The sequence below is a fragment of the Schistocerca nitens genome, chromosome 11 (genome assembly GCF_023898315.1).
Source record: "Schistocerca nitens isolate TAMUIC-IGC-003100 chromosome 11, iqSchNite1.1, whole genome shotgun sequence".
NCBI classification, from domain to species: Eukaryota; Metazoa; Arthropoda; class Insecta; order Orthoptera; family Acrididae; genus Schistocerca; species Schistocerca nitens.
The window spans coordinates 148,586,582-148,601,802 of record NC_064624.1 but is presented as its reverse complement, the minus strand read 5'-3'; the positions used below and the strand labels follow the sequence as shown (position 1 = coordinate 148,601,802).

The window sequence follows — 15,221 nt, the reverse complement described above, 5'->3', positions numbered from 1 at the left end:
AGTGTCGAAGGCTGCACGCGGAGGTGCAACGAGCAGCAGTGCGTCTCACACACGCGGCGGTGCGCCCGCTAATTCGGCCGTCGCTCTGCTGGGACGCCGGGCGCGCCCCCCGCGCCGTCCTCGAGGAACTGGCTGTTGCGGAAGGAAGTGCTTTCGTCAAATGCGGCCGAAAACTAACATTTTGTGTGTTGGGAGAAAAGCCGAACGCGAATTCTGCCGTGCTCCTACGTTACGTGAGTGCCAACGGCCATACCATGATGAATACACCGGTTCTCGTCCGATCACCGAAGTTAAGCATCATTGGGCCCGGTTAGTACTTGGATGGGTGACCACCTGGGAAACCCGGGTGCTGTTGGCTCCCTTCCTTTTTTTTTTTTTTTTTGTTTTATGTCGCTACCCCTACCAGCCCAATTTTCAAACCACCTTTCTGTTGTGACAAAGATGCTTCCTTAAGCATTTTAAACTACTGCAATGGTACGAAAATGCAGTAATTAACTCAGTTTGAGGGAGAATTTGCTAAGCAAGTTTGCCAAGAAAACTTTGAAAACGACAAAACAGTACGAATCGGCAGGTGATTTCTGAAATCCGTCACCGCCTATTGTTGTGTAGGAGTGTAGAGTTCGAAATTTGATTTGTAATCACGAATTTATTCCTTAGTCGTCTCGTCTCGTCTCGTCTCGTCCCGCAGACGTTTGTCGTGCTTGCGCTGTCATATGGACCACGACCCGAGCGGCAGCGAGCGGCAGTCGAGCAAAGTCGGGACAAGTCGGGACGGGGACAGGGATAGGACTGGTGTGAATGCACTGCAAACTACGCACACACCCGGTGTGTGAGGCGAGGCGAGGCGAGGCGAGGAAGCCCACATCGCTACCAGTGGCGCCCTCCAGCACGACACTGCCACACCCCGCACAGGCCGTCCGCTGGACACCAGGGACAAGATGCGTCCTCCGCTAGTGTCGAAGGCTGCACGCGGAGGTGCAACGAGCAGCAGTGCGTCTCACACACGCGGCGGTGCGCCCGCTAATTCGGCCGTCGCTCTGCTGGGACGCCGGGCGCGCCCCCCGCGCCGTCCTCGAGGAACTGGCTGTTGCGGAAGGAAGTGCTTTCGTCAAATGCGGCCGAAAACTAACATTTTGTGTGTTGGGAGAAAAGCCGAACGCGAATTCTGCCGTGCTCCTACGTTACGTGAGTGCCAACGGCCATACCATGATGAATACACCGGTTCTCGTCCGATCACCGAAGTTAAGCATCATTGGGCCCGGTTAGTACTTGGATGGGTGACCGCCTGGGAAACCCGGGTGCTGTTGGCTTCCTTCCTTTTTTTTTTTTTTGTTTTATGTCGCTACCCCTACCAGCCCAATTTTCAAACCACCTTTCTGTTGTGACAAAGATGCTTCCTTAAGCCTTTTATACTACTGCAATGGTACGAAAATGCAGTAATTAACTCAGTTTGAGGGAGAATGTGCTAACCAAGTTTGCCAGGAAGCCTTTGAAAACGACAAAACGGTACGAATCGGCAGGTGATTTCTGAAATACGTCACCGCCTATTGTTGTGTAGGAGTGTAGAGTTCCAAACTTGATTTGTAATCACGAATCTGTCCCTTAGTCGTCTCGTCTCGTCTCGTCCCGCAGACGTTTGTCGTGCTTGCGCTGTCATATGGACCACGACCCGAGCGGCAGCGAGCGGCAGTCGAGCAAAGTCGGGACAAGTCGGGACGGGGACAGGGATAGGAATGGTGCGAATGCACTGCAAACTACGCACACACCCGGCGTGGGGCGAGGCGAGGCGAGGCGAGGCGAGGCGAGGCGAGGCGAGGCGAGGCGAGGAAGCCCACATCGCTACCAGTGGCGCCCTCCAGCACGACACTGCCACACCCCGCACAGGCCCTCCGCTGGACACCAGGGACAAGATGCGCCCTCCGCTAGTGTCGAAGGCTGCACGCGCCCTGCGAATGACAGGAGGTGCAACGAGCAGCAGTGCGTCTCACACACGCGGCGGTGCGCCCGCTAATTCGGCCGTCGCTCTGCTGGGACGCCGGGCGCGCCCCCCGCGCCGTCCTCGAGGAACTGGCTGTTGCGGAAGGAAGTGCTTTCGTCAAATGCGGCCGAAAACTAACATTTTGTGTGTTGGGAGAAAAGCCGAACGCGAATTCTGCCGTGCTCCTACGTTACGTGAGTGCCAACGGCCATACCATGATGAATACACCGGTTCTCGTCCGATCACCGAAGTTAAGCATCATTGGGCCCGGTTAGTACTTGGATGGGTGACCACCTGGGAAACCCGGGTGCTGTTGGCTCCCTTCCTTTTTTTTTTTTTTTTTGTTTTATGTCGCTACCCCTACCAGCCCAATTTTCAAACCACCTTTCTGTTGTGACAAAGATGCTTCCTTAAGCATTTTAAACTACTGCAATGGTACGAAAATGCAGTAATTAACTCAGTTTGAGGGAGAATTTGCTAAGCAAGTTTGCCAAGAAAACTTTGAAAACGACAAAACAGTACGAATCGGCAGGTGATTTCTGAAATCCGTCAACGCCTATTGTTGTGTAGGAGTGTAGAGTTCGAAATTTGATTTGTAATCACGAATTTATTCCTTAGTCGTCTCGTCTCGTCTCGTCTCGTCCCGCAGACGTTTGTCGTGCTTGCGCTGTCATATGGACCACGACCCGAGCGGCAGCGAGCGGCAGTCGAGCAAAGTCGGGACAAGTCGGGACGGGGACAGGGATAGGACTGGTGTGAATGCACTGCAAACTACGCACACACCCGGTGTGTGAGGCGAGGCGAGGCGAGGCGAGGAAGCCCACATCGCTACCAGTGGCGCCCTCCAGCACGACACTGCCACACCCCGCACAGGCCGTCCGCTGGACACCAGGGACAAGATGCGTCCTCCGCTAGTGTCGAAGGCTGCACGCGGAGGTGCAACGAGCAGCAGTGCGTCTCACACACGCGGCGGTGCGCCCGCTAATTCGGCCGTCGCTCTGCTGGGACGCCGGGCGCGCCCCCCGCGCCGTCCTCGAGGAACTGGCTGTTGCGGAAGGAAGTGCTTTCGTCAAATGCGGCCGAAAACTAACATTTTGTGTGTTGGGAGAAAAGCCGAACGCGAATTCTGCCGTGCTCCTACGTTACGTGAGTGCCAACGGCCATACCATGATGAATACACCGGTTCTCGTCCGATCACCGAAGTTAAGCATCATTGGGCCCGGTTAGTACTTGGATGGGTGACCGCCTGGGAAACCCGGGTGCTGTTGGCTTCCTTCCTTTTTTTTTTTTTTGTTTTATGTCGCTACCCCTACCAGCCCAATTTTCAAACCACCTTTCTGTTGTGACAAAGATGCTTCCTTAAGCCTTTTATACTACTGCAATGGTACGAAAATGCAGTAATTAACTCAGTTTGAGGGAGAATGTGCTAACCAAGTTTGCCAGGAAGCCTTTGAAAACGACAAAACGGTACGAATCGGCAGGTGATTTCTGAAATACGTCACCGCCTATTGTTGTGTAGGAGTGTAGAGTTCCAAACTTGATTTGTAATCACGAATCTGTCCCTTAGTCGTCTCGTCTCGTCTCGTCCCGCAGACGTTTGTCGTGCTTGCGCTGTCATATGGACCACGACCCGAGCGGCAGCGAGCGGCAGTCGAGCAAAGTCGGGACAAGTCGGGACGGGGACAGGGATAGGAATGGTGTGAATGCACTGCAAACTACGCACACACCCGGTGTGTGAGGCGAGGCGAGGCGAGGCGAGGCGAGGCGAGGCGAGGAAGCCCACATCGCTACCAGTGGCGCCCTCCAGCACGACACTGCCACACCCCGCACAGGCCGTCCGCTGGACACCAGGGACAAGATGCGTCCTCCGCTAGTGTCGAAGGCTGCACGCGGAGGTGCAACGAGCAGCAGTGCGTCTCACACACGCGGCGGTGCGCCCGCTAATTCGGCCGTCGCTCTGCTGGGACGCCGGGCGCGCCCCCCGCGCCGTCCTCGAGGAACTGGCTGTTGCGGAAGGAAGTGCTTTCGTCAAATGCGGCCGAAAACTAACATTTTGTGTGTTGGGAGAAAAGCCGAACGCGAATTCTGCCGTGCTCCTACGTTACGTGAGTGCCAACGGCCATACCATGATGAATACACCGGTTCTCGTCCGATCACCGAAGTTAAGCATCATTGGGCCCGGTTAGTACTTGGATGGGTGACCGCCTGGGAAACCCGGGTGCTGTTGGCTTCCTTCCTTTTTTTTTTTTTTGTTTTATGTCGCTACCCCTACCAGCCCAATTTTCAAACCACCTTTCTGTTGTGACAAAGATGCTTCCTTAAGCCTTTTATACTACTGCAATGGTACGAAAATGCAGTAATTAACTCAGTTTGAGGGAGAATGTGCTAACCAAGTTTGCCAGGAAGCCTTTGAAAACGACAAAACGGTACGAATCGGCAGGTGATTTCTGAAATACGTCACCGCCTATTGTTGTGTAGGAGTGTAGAGTTCCAAACTTGATTTGTAATCACGAATCTGTCCCTTAGTCGTCTCGTCTCGTCTCGTCCCGCAGACGTTTGTCGTGCTTGCGCTGTCATATGGACCACGACCCGAGCGGCAGCGAGCGGCAGTCGAGCAAAGTCGGGACAAGTCGGGACGGGGACAGGGATAGGAATGGTGCGAATGCACTGCAAACTACGCACACACCCGGCGTGGGGCGAGGCGAGGCGAGGCGAGGCGAGGCGAGGCGAGGCGAGGCGAGGCGAGGAAGCCCACATCGCTACCAGTGGCGCCCTCCAGCACGACACTGCCACACCCCGCACAGGCCCTCCGCTGGACACCAGGGACAAGATGCGCCCTCCGCTAGTGTCGAAGGCTGCACGCGCCCTGCGAATGACAGGAGGTGCAACGAGCAGCAGTGCGTCTCACACACGCGGCGGTGCGCCCGCTAATTCGGCCGTCGCTCTGCTGGGACGCCGGGCGCGCCCCCCGCGCCGTCCTCGAGGAACTGGCTGTTGCGGAAGGAAGTGCTTTCGTCAAATGCGGCCGAAAACTAACATTTTGTGTGTTGGGAGAAAAGCCGAACGCGAATTCTGCCGTGCTCCTACGTTACGTGAGTGCCAACGGCCATACCATGATGAATACACCGGTTCTCGTCCGATCACCGAAGTTAAGCATCATTGGGCCCGGTTAGTACTTGGATGGGTGACCACCTGGGAAACCCGGGTGCTGTTGGCTCCCTTCCTTTTTTTTTTTTTTTTTGTTTTATGTCGCTACCCCTACCAGCCCAATTTTCAAACCACCTTTCTGTTGTGACAAAGATGCTTCCTTAAGCATTTTAAACTACTGCAATGGTACGAAAATGCAGTAATTAACTCAGTTTGAGGGAGAATTTGCTAAGCAAGTTTGCCAAGAAAACTTTGAAAACGACAAAACAGTACGAATCGGCAGGTGATTTCTGAAATCCGTCAACGCCTATTGTTGTGTAGGAGTGTAGAGTTCGAAATTTGATTTGTAATCACGAATTTATTCCTTAGTCGTCTCGTCTCGTCTCGTCTCGTCCCGCAGACGTTTGTCGTGCTTGCGCTGTCATATGGACCACGACCCGAGCGGCAGCGAGCGGCAGTCGAGCAAAGTCGGGACAAGTCGGGACGGGGACAGGGATAGGACTGGTGTGAATGCACTGCAAACTACGCACACACCCGGTGTGTGAGGCGAGGCGAGGCGAGGCGAGGAAGCCCACATCGCTACCAGTGGCGCCCTCCAGCACGACACTGCCACACCCCGCACAGGCCGTCCGCTGGACACCAGGGACAAGATGCGTCCTCCGCTAGTGTCGAAGGCTGCACGCGGAGGTGCAACGAGCAGCAGTGCGTCTCACACACGCGGCGGTGCGCCCGCTAATTCGGCCGTCGCTCTGCTGGGACGCCGGGCGCGCCCCCCGCGCCGTCCTCGAGGAACTGGCTGTTGCGGAAGGAAGTGCTTTCGTCAAATGCGGCCGAAAACTAACATTTTGTGTGTTGGGAGAAAAGCCGAACGCGAATTCTGCCGTGCTCCTACGTTACGTGAGTGCCAACGGCCATACCATGATGAATACACCGGTTCTCGTCCGATCACCGAAGTTAAGCATCATTGGGCCCGGTTAGTACTTGGATGGGTGACCGCCTGGGAAACCCGGGTGCTGTTGGCTTCCTTCCTTTTTTTTTTTTTTGTTTTATGTCGCTACCCCTACCAGCCCAATTTTCAAACCACCTTTCTGTTGTGACAAAGATGCTTCCTTAAGCCTTTTATACTACTGCAATGGTACGAAAATGCAGTAATTAACTCAGTTTGAGGGAGAATGTGCTAACCAAGTTTGCCAGGAAGCCTTTGAAAACGACAAAACGGTACGAATCGGCAGGTGATTTCTGAAATACGTCACCGCCTATTGTTGTGTAGGAGTGTAGAGTTCCAAACTTGATTTGTAATCACGAATCTGTCCCTTAGTCGTCTCGTCTCGTCTCGTCCCGCAGACGTTTGTCGTGCTTGCGCTGTCATATGGACCACGACCCGAGCGGCAGCGAGCGGCAGTCGAGCAAAGTCGGGACAAGTCGGGACGGGGACAGGGATAGGAATGGTGTGAATGCACTGCAAACTACGCACACACCCGGTGTGTGAGGCGAGGCGAGGCGAGGCGAGGCGAGGCGAGGCGAGGAAGCCCACATCGCTACCAGTGGCGCCCTCCAGCACGACACTGCCACACCCCGCACAGGCCGTCCGCTGGACACCAGGGACAAGATGCGTCCTCCGCTAGTGTCGAAGGCTGCACGCGGAGGTGCAACGAGCAGCAGTGCGTCTCACACACGCGGCGGTGCGCCCGCTAATTCGGCCGTCGCTCTGCTGGGACGCCGGGCGCGCCCCCCGCGCCGTCCTCGAGGAACTGGCTGTTGCGGAAGGAAGTGCTTTCGTCAAATGCGGCCGAAAACTAACATTTTGTGTGTTGGGAGAAAAGCCGAACGCGAATTCTGCCGTGCTCCTACGTTACGTGAGTGCCAACGGCCATACCATGATGAATACACCGGTTCTCGTCCGATCACCGAAGTTAAGCATCATTGGGCCCGGTTAGTACTTGGATGGGTGACCGCCTGGGAAACCCGGGTGCTGTTGGCTTCCTTCCTTTTTTTTTTTTTTGTTTTATGTCGCTACCCCTACCAGCCCAATTTTCAAACCACCTTTCTGTTGTGACAAAGATGCTTCCTTAAGCCTTTTATACTACTGCAATGGTACGAAAATGCAGTAATTAACTCAGTTTGAGGGAGAATGTGCTAACCAAGTTTGCCAGGAAGCCTTTGAAAACGACAAAACGGTACGAATCGGCAGGTGATTTCTGAAATACGTCACCGCCTATTGTTGTGTAGGAGTGTAGAGTTCCAAACTTGATTTGTAATCACGAATCTGTCCCTTAGTCGTCTCGTCTCGTCTCGTCCCGCAGACGTTTGTCGTGCTTGCGCTGTCATATGGACCACGACCCGAGCGGCAGCGAGCGGCAGTCGAGCAAAGTCGGGACAAGTCGGGACGGGGACAGGGATAGGAATGGTGCGAATGCACTGCAAACTACGCACACACCCGGCGTGGGGCGAGGCGAGGCGAGGCGAGGCGAGGCGAGGCGAGGCGAGGCGAGGCGAGGAAGCCCACATCGCTACCAGTGGCGCCCTCCAGCACGACACTGCCACACCCCGCACAGGCCCTCCGCTGGACACCAGGGACAAGATGCGCCCTCCGCTAGTGTCGAAGGCTGCACGCGCCCTGCGAATGACAGGAGGTGCAACGAGCAGCAGTGCGTCTCACACACGCGGCGGTGCGCCCGCTAATTCGGCCGTCGCTCTGCTGGGACGCCGGGCGCGCCCCCCGCGCCGTCCTCGAGGAACTGGCTGTTGCGGAAGGAAGTGCTTTCGTCAAATGCGGCCGAAAACTAACATTTTGTGTGTTGGGAGAAAAGCCGAACGCGAATTCTGCCGTGCTCCTACGTTACGTGAGTGCCAACGGCCATACCATGATGAATACACCGGTTCTCGTCCGATCACCGAAGTTAAGCATCATTGGGCCCGGTTAGTACTTGGATGGGTGACCACCTGGGAAACCCGGGTGCTGTTGGCTCCCTTCCTTTTTTTTTTTTTTTTTGTTTTATGTCGCTACCCCTACCAGCCCAATTTTCAAACCACCTTTCTGTTGTGACAAAGATGCTTCCTTAAGCATTTTAAACTACTGCAATGGTACGAAAATGCAGTAATTAACTCAGTTTGAGGGAGAATTTGCTAAGCAAGTTTGCCAAGAAAACTTTGAAAACGACAAAACAGTACGAATCGGCAGGTGATTTCTGAAATCCGTCACCGCCTATTGTTGTGTAGGAGTGTAGAGTTCGAAATTTGATTTGTAATCACGAATTTATTCCTTAGTCGTCTCGTCTCGTCTCGTCTCGTCCCGCAGACGTTTGTCGTGCTTGCGCTGTCATATGGACCACGACCCGAGCGGCAGCGAGCGGCAGTCGAGCAAAGTCGGGACAAGTCGGGACGGGGACAGGGATAGGACTGGTGTGAATGCACTGCAAACTACGCACACACCCGGTGTGTGAGGCGAGGCGAGGCGAGGCGAGGAAGCCCACATCGCTACCAGTGGCGCCCTCCAGCACGACACTGCCACACCCCGCACAGGCCGTCCGCTGGACACCAGGGACAAGATGCGTCCTCCGCTAGTGTCGAAGGCTGCACGCGGAGGTGCAACGAGCAGCAGTGCGTCTCACACACGCGGCGGTGCGCCCGCTAATTCGGCCGTCGCTCTGCTGGGACGCCGGGCGCGCCCCCCGCGCCGTCCTCGAGGAACTGGCTGTTGCGGAAGGAAGTGCTTTCGTCAAATGCGGCCGAAAACTAACATTTTGTGTGTTGGGAGAAAAGCCGAACGCGAATTCTGCCGTGCTCCTACGTTACGTGAGTGCCAACGGCCATACCATGATGAATACACCGGTTCTCGTCCGATCACCGAAGTTAAGCATCATTGGGCCCGGTTAGTACTTGGATGGGTGACCGCCTGGGAAACCCGGGTGCTGTTGGCTTCCTTCCTTTTTTTTTTTTTTGTTTTATGTCGCTACCCCTACCAGCCCAATTTTCAAACCACCTTTCTGTTGTGACAAAGATGCTTCCTTAAGCCTTTTATACTACTGCAATGGTACGAAAATGCAGTAATTAACTCAGTTTGAGGGAGAATGTGCTAACCAAGTTTGCCAGGAAGCCTTTGAAAACGACAAAACGGTACGAATCGGCAGGTGATTTCTGAAATACGTCACCGCCTATTGTTGTGTAGGAGTGTAGAGTTCCAAACTTGATTTGTAATCACGAATCTGTCCCTTAGTCGTCTCGTCTCGTCTCGTCCCGCAGACGTTTGTCGTGCTTGCGCTGTCATATGGACCACGACCCGAGCGGCAGCGAGCGGCAGTCGAGCAAAGTCGGGACAAGTCGGGACGGGGACAGGGATAGGAATGGTGCGAATGCACTGCAAACTACGCACACACCCGGCGTGGGGCGAGGCGAGGCGAGGCGAGGCGAGGCGAGGCGAGGCGAGGCGAGGCGAGGAAGCCCACATCGCTACCAGTGGCGCCCTCCAGCACGACACTGCCACACCCCGCACAGGCCCTCCGCTGGACACCAGGGACAAGATGCGCCCTCCGCTAGTGTCGAAGGCTGCACGCGCCCTGCGAATGACAGGAGGTGCAACGAGCAGCAGTGCGTCTCACACACGCGGCGGTGCGCCCGCTAATTCGGCCGTCGCTCTGCTGGGACGCCGGGCGCGCCCCCCGCGCCGTCCTCGAGGAACTGGCTGTTGCGGAAGGAAGTGCTTTCGTCAAATGCGGCCGAAAACTAACATTTTGTGTGTTGGGAGAAAAGCCGAACGCGAATTCTGCCGTGCTCCTACGTTACGTGAGTGCCAACGGCCATACCATGATGAATACACCGGTTCTCGTCCGATCACCGAAGTTAAGCATCATTGGGCCCGGTTAGTACTTGGATGGGTGACCACCTGGGAAACCCGGGTGCTGTTGGCTCCCTTCCTTTTTTTTTTTTTTTTTGTTTTATGTCGCTACCCCTACCAGCCCAATTTTCAAACCACCTTTCTGTTGTGACAAAGATGCTTCCTTAAGCATTTTAAACTACTGCAATGGTACGAAAATGCAGTAATTAACTCAGTTTGAGGGAGAATTTGCTAAGCAAGTTTGCCAAGAAAACTTTGAAAACGACAAAACAGTACGAATCGGCAGGTGATTTCTGAAATCCGTCACCGCCTATTGTTGTGTAGGAGTGTAGAGTTCGAAATTTGATTTGTAATCACGAATTTATTCCTTAGTCGTCTCGTCTCGTCTCGTCTCGTCCCGCAGACGTTTGTCGTGCTTGCGCTGTCATATGGACCACGACCCGAGCGGCAGCGAGCGGCAGTCGAGCAAAGTCGGGACAAGTCGGGACGGGGACAGGGATAGGACTGGTGTGAATGCACTGCAAACTACGCACACACCCGGTGTGTGAGGCGAGGCGAGGCGAGGCGAGGAAGCCCACATCGCTACCAGTGGCGCCCTCCAGCACGACACTGCCACACCCCGCACAGGCCGTCCGCTGGACACCAGGGACAAGATGCGTCCTCCGCTAGTGTCGAAGGCTGCACGCGGAGGTGCAACGAGCAGCAGTGCGTCTCACACACGCGGCGGTGCGCCCGCTAATTCGGCCGTCGCTCTGCTGGGACGCCGGGCGCGCCCCCCGCGCCGTCCTCGAGGAACTGGCTGTTGCGGAAGGAAGTGCTTTCGTCAAATGCGGCCGAAAACTAACATTTTGTGTGTTGGGAGAAAAGCCGAACGCGAATTCTGCCGTGCTCCTACGTTACGTGAGTGCCAACGGCCATACCATGATGAATACACCGGTTCTCGTCCGATCACCGAAGTTAAGCATCATTGGGCCCGGTTAGTACTTGGATGGGTGACCGCCTGGGAAACCCGGGTGCTGTTGGCTTCCTTCCTTTTTTTTTTTTTTGTTTTATGTCGCTACCCCTACCAGCCCAATTTTCAAACCACCTTTCTGTTGTGACAAAGATGCTTCCTTAAGCCTTTTATACTACTGCAATGGTACGAAAATGCAGTAATTAACTCAGTTTGAGGGAGAATGTGCTAACCAAGTTTGCCAGGAAGCCTTTGAAAACGACAAAACGGTACGAATCGGCAGGTGATTTCTGAAATACGTCACCGCCTATTGTTGTGTAGGAGTGTAGAGTTCCAAACTTGATTTGTAATCACGAATCTGTCCCTTAGTCGTCTCGTCTCGTCTCGTCCCGCAGACGTTTGTCGTGCTTGCGCTGTCATATGGACCACGACCCGAGCGGCAGCGAGCGGCAGTCGAGCAAAGTCGGGACAAGTCGGGACGGGGACAGGGATAGGAATGGTGCGAATGCACTGCAAACTACGCACACACCCGGCGTGGGGCGAGGCGAGGCGAGGCGAGGCGAGGCGAGGCGAGGCGAGGCGAGGCGAGGAAGCCCACATCGCTACCAGTGGCGCCCTCCAGCACGACACTGCCACACCCCGCACAGGCCCTCCGCTGGACACCAGGGACAAGATGCGCCCTCCGCTAGTGTCGAAGGCTGCACGCGCCCTGCGAATGACAGGAGGTGCAACGAGCAGCAGTGCGTCTCACACACGCGGCGGTGCGCCCGCTAATTCGGCCGTCGCTCTGCTGGGACGCCGGGCGCGCCCCCCGCGCCGTCCTCGAGGAACTGGCTGTTGCGGAAGGAAGTGCTTTCGTCAAATGCGGCCGAAAACTAACATTTTGTGTGTTGGGAGAAAAGCCGAACGCGAATTCTGCCGTGCTCCTACGTTACGTGAGTGCCAACGGCCATACCATGATGAATACACCGGTTCTCGTCCGATCACCGAAGTTAAGCATCATTGGGCCCGGTTAGTACTTGGATGGGTGACCACCTGGGAAACCCGGGTGCTGTTGGCTCCCTTCCTTTTTTTTTTTTTTTTTGTTTTATGTCGCTACCCCTACCAGCCCAATTTTCAAACCACCTTTCTGTTGTGACAAAGATGCTTCCTTAAGCATTTTAAACTACTGCAATGGTACGAAAATGCAGTAATTAACTCAGTTTGAGGGAGAATTTGCTAAGCAAGTTTGCCAAGAAAACTTTGAAAACGACAAAACAGTACGAATCGGCAGGTGATTTCTGAAATCCGTCACCGCCTATTGTTGTGTAGGAGTGTAGAGTTCGAAATTTGATTTGTAATCACGAATTTATTCCTTAGTCGTCTCGTCTCGTCTCGTCTCGTCCCGCAGACGTTTGTCGTGCTTGCGCTGTCATATGGACCACGACCCGAGCGGCAGCGAGCGGCAGTCGAGCAAAGTCGGGACAAGTCGGGACGGGGACAGGGATAGGACTGGTGTGAATGCACTGCAAACTACGCACACACCCGGTGTGTGAGGCGAGGCGAGGCGAGGCGAGGAAGCCCACATCGCTACCAGTGGCGCCCTCCAGCACGACACTGCCACACCCCGCACAGGCCGTCCGCTGGACACCAGGGACAAGATGCGTCCTCCGCTAGTGTCGAAGGCTGCACGCGGAGGTGCAACGAGCAGCAGTGCGTCTCACACACGCGGCGGTGCGCCCGCTAATTCGGCCGTCGCTCTGCTGGGACGCCGGGCGCGCCCCCCGCGCCGTCCTCGAGGAACTGGCTGTTGCGGAAGGAAGTGCTTTCGTCAAATGCGGCCGAAAACTAACATTTTGTGTGTTGGGAGAAAAGCCGAACGCGAATTCTGCCGTGCTCCTACGTTACGTGAGTGCCAACGGCCATACCATGATGAATACACCGGTTCTCGTCCGATCACCGAAGTTAAGCATCATTGGGCCCGGTTAGTACTTGGATGGGTGACCGCCTGGGAAACCCGGGTGCTGTTGGCTTCCTTCCTTTTTTTTTTTTTTGTTTTATGTCGCTACCCCTACCAGCCCAATTTTCAAACCACCTTTCTGTTGTGACAAAGATGCTTCCTTAAGCCTTTTATACTACTGCAATGGTACGAAAATGCAGTAATTAACTCAGTTTGAGGGAGAATGTGCTAACCAAGTTTGCCAGGAAGCCTTTGAAAACGACAAAACGGTACGAATCGGCAGGTGATTTCTGAAATACGTCACCGCCTATTGTTGTGTAGGAGTGTAGAGTTCCAAACTTGATTTGTAATCACGAATCTGTCCCTTAGTCGTCTCGTCTCGTCTCGTCCCGCAGACGTTTGTCGTGCTTGCGCTGTCATATGGACCACGACCCGAGCGGCAGCGAGCGGCAGTCGAGCAAAGTCGGGACAAGTCGGGACGGGGACAGGGATAGGAATGGTGTGAATGCACTGCAAACTACGCACACACCCGGTGTGTGAGGCGAGGCGAGGCGAGGCGAGGCGAGGCGAGGCGAGGAAGCCCACATCGCTACCAGTGGCGCCCTCCAGCACGACACTGCCACACCCCGCACAGGCCGTCCGCTGGACACCAGGGACAAGATGCGTCCTCCGCTAGTGTCGAAGGCTGCACGCGGAGGTGCAACGAGCAGCAGTGCGTCTCACACACGCGGCGGTGCGCCCGCTAATTCGGCCGTCGCTCTGCTGGGACGCCGGGCGCGCCCCCCGCGCCGTCCTCGAGGAACTGGCTGTTGCGGAAGGAAGTGCTTTCGTCAAATGCGGCCGAAAACTAACATTTTGTGTGTTGGGAGAAAAGCCGAACGCGAATTCTGCCGTGCTCCTACGTTACGTGAGTGCCAACGGCCATACCATGATGAATACACCGGTTCTCGTCCGATCACCGAAGTTAAGCATCATTGGGCCCGGTTAGTACTTGGATGGGTGACCACCTGGGAAACCCGGGTGCTGTTGGCTCCCTTCCTTTTTTTTTTTTTTTTTGTTTTATGTCGCTACCCCTACCAGCCCAATTTTCAAACCACCTTTCTGTTGTGACAAAGATGCTTCCTTAAGCATTTTAAACTACTGCAATGGTACGAAAATGCAGTAATTAACTCAGTTTGAGGGAGAATTTGCTAAGCAAGTTTGCCAAGAAAACTTTGAAAACGACAAAACAGTACGAATCGGCAGGTGATTTCTGAAATCCGTCACCGCCTATTGTTGTGTAGGAGTGTAGAGTTCGAAATTTGATTTGTAATCACGAATTTATTCCTTAGTCGTCTCGTCTCGTCTCGTCTCGTCCCGCAGACGTTTGTCGTGCTTGCGCTGTCATATGGACCACGACCCGAGCGGCAGCGAGCGGCAGTCGAGCAAAGTCGGGACAAGTCGGGACGGGGACAGGGATAGGACTGGTGTGAATGCACTGCAAACTACGCACACACCCGGTGTGTGAGGCGAGGCGAGGCGAGGCGAGGAAGCCCACATCGCTACCAGTGGCGCCCTCCAGCACGACACTGCCACACCCCGCACAGGCCGTCCGCTGGACACCAGGGACAAGATGCGTCCTCCGCTAGTGTCGAAGGCTGCACGCGGAGGTGCAACGAGCAGCAGTGCGTCTCACACACGCGGCGGTGCGCCCGCTAATTCGGCCGTCGCTCTGCTGGGACGCCGGGCGCGCCCCCCGCGCCGTCCTCGAGGAACTGGCTGTTGCGGAAGGAAGTGCTTTCGTCAAATGCGGCCGAAAACTAACATTTTGTGTGTTGGGAGAAAAGCCGAACGCGAATTCTGCCGTGCTCCTACGTTACGTGAGTGCCAACGGCCATACCATGATGAATACACCGGTTCTCGTCCGATCACCGAAGTTAAGCATCATTGGGCCCGGTTAGTACTTGGATGGGTGACCGCCTGGGAAACCCGGGTGCTGTTGGCTTCCTTCCTTTTTTTTTTTTTTGTTTTATGTCGCTACCCCTACCAGCCCAATTTTCAAACCACCTTTCTGTTGTGACAAAGATGCTTCCTTAAGCCTTTTATACTACTGCAATGGTACGAAAATGCAGTAATTAACTCAGTTTGAGGGAGAATGTGCTAACCAAGTTTGCCAGGAAGCCTTTGAAAACGACAAAACGGTACGAATCGGCAGGTGATTTCTGAAATACGTCACCGCCTATTGTTGTGTAGGAGTGTAGAGTTCCAAACTTGATTTGTAATCACGAATCTGTCCCTTAGTCGTCTCGTCTCGTCTCGTCCCGCAGACGTTTGTCGTGCTTGCGCTGTCATATGGACCACGACCCGAGCGGCAGCGAGCGGCAGTCGAGCA

The 15,221-nt window shown here is 55.0% G+C and overlaps 16 non-coding genes across 16 annotated transcripts; all 16 read left to right on the top strand.

The window, feature by feature from the left end:
* The first annotated feature begins 239 nt into the window (after positions 1-239).
* Positions 240-358, top strand: LOC126213794 (5S ribosomal RNA). The gene has a single exon (XR_007541441.1). It is a non-coding gene; the product is annotated as a 5S ribosomal RNA (ribosomal RNA).
* An 833-nt stretch (positions 359-1,191) lies between these two features.
* Positions 1,192-1,310, top strand: LOC126214127 (5S ribosomal RNA). The gene has a single exon (XR_007541616.1). It is a non-coding gene; the product is annotated as a 5S ribosomal RNA (ribosomal RNA).
* Positions 1,311-2,178: 868 nt separating this feature from the next.
* On the top strand, positions 2,179-2,297 carry LOC126213671 (5S ribosomal RNA). The gene has a single exon (XR_007541330.1). It is a non-coding gene; the product is annotated as a 5S ribosomal RNA (ribosomal RNA).
* Positions 2,298-3,130: 833 nt separating this feature from the next.
* LOC126214126 (5S ribosomal RNA) lies at positions 3,131-3,249 on the top strand. Its single transcript, XR_007541615.1, has one exon. It is a non-coding gene; the product is annotated as a 5S ribosomal RNA (ribosomal RNA).
* An 840-nt stretch (positions 3,250-4,089) lies between these two features.
* Positions 4,090-4,208, top strand: LOC126214120 (5S ribosomal RNA). Its single transcript, XR_007541614.1, has one exon. It is a non-coding gene; the product is annotated as a 5S ribosomal RNA (ribosomal RNA).
* Positions 4,209-5,076: 868 nt separating this feature from the next.
* LOC126214568 (5S ribosomal RNA) lies at positions 5,077-5,195 on the top strand. Its single transcript, XR_007542015.1, has one exon. It is a non-coding gene; the product is annotated as a 5S ribosomal RNA (ribosomal RNA).
* An 833-nt stretch (positions 5,196-6,028) lies between these two features.
* On the top strand, positions 6,029-6,147 carry LOC126214108 (5S ribosomal RNA). Its single transcript, XR_007541613.1, has one exon. It is a non-coding gene; the product is annotated as a 5S ribosomal RNA (ribosomal RNA).
* An 840-nt stretch (positions 6,148-6,987) lies between these two features.
* LOC126214095 (5S ribosomal RNA) lies at positions 6,988-7,106 on the top strand. The gene has a single exon (XR_007541612.1). It is a non-coding gene; the product is annotated as a 5S ribosomal RNA (ribosomal RNA).
* Positions 7,107-7,974: 868 nt separating this feature from the next.
* On the top strand, positions 7,975-8,093 carry LOC126214446 (5S ribosomal RNA). Its single transcript, XR_007541904.1, has one exon. It is a non-coding gene; the product is annotated as a 5S ribosomal RNA (ribosomal RNA).
* Positions 8,094-8,926: 833 nt separating this feature from the next.
* Positions 8,927-9,045, top strand: LOC126214082 (5S ribosomal RNA). The gene has a single exon (XR_007541611.1). It is a non-coding gene; the product is annotated as a 5S ribosomal RNA (ribosomal RNA).
* An 868-nt stretch (positions 9,046-9,913) lies between these two features.
* On the top strand, positions 9,914-10,032 carry LOC126214323 (5S ribosomal RNA). The gene has a single exon (XR_007541793.1). It is a non-coding gene; the product is annotated as a 5S ribosomal RNA (ribosomal RNA).
* An 833-nt stretch (positions 10,033-10,865) lies between these two features.
* LOC126214070 (5S ribosomal RNA) lies at positions 10,866-10,984 on the top strand. The gene has a single exon (XR_007541610.1). It is a non-coding gene; the product is annotated as a 5S ribosomal RNA (ribosomal RNA).
* An 868-nt stretch (positions 10,985-11,852) lies between these two features.
* Positions 11,853-11,971, top strand: LOC126214197 (5S ribosomal RNA). The gene has a single exon (XR_007541679.1). It is a non-coding gene; the product is annotated as a 5S ribosomal RNA (ribosomal RNA).
* Positions 11,972-12,804: 833 nt separating this feature from the next.
* On the top strand, positions 12,805-12,923 carry LOC126214058 (5S ribosomal RNA). The gene has a single exon (XR_007541609.1). It is a non-coding gene; the product is annotated as a 5S ribosomal RNA (ribosomal RNA).
* Positions 12,924-13,763: 840 nt separating this feature from the next.
* LOC126213610 (5S ribosomal RNA) lies at positions 13,764-13,882 on the top strand. The gene has a single exon (XR_007541274.1). It is a non-coding gene; the product is annotated as a 5S ribosomal RNA (ribosomal RNA).
* Positions 13,883-14,715: 833 nt separating this feature from the next.
* On the top strand, positions 14,716-14,834 carry LOC126214046 (5S ribosomal RNA). Its single transcript, XR_007541608.1, has one exon. It is a non-coding gene; the product is annotated as a 5S ribosomal RNA (ribosomal RNA).
* The last annotated feature ends 387 nt before the right edge of the window (positions 14,835-15,221 follow it).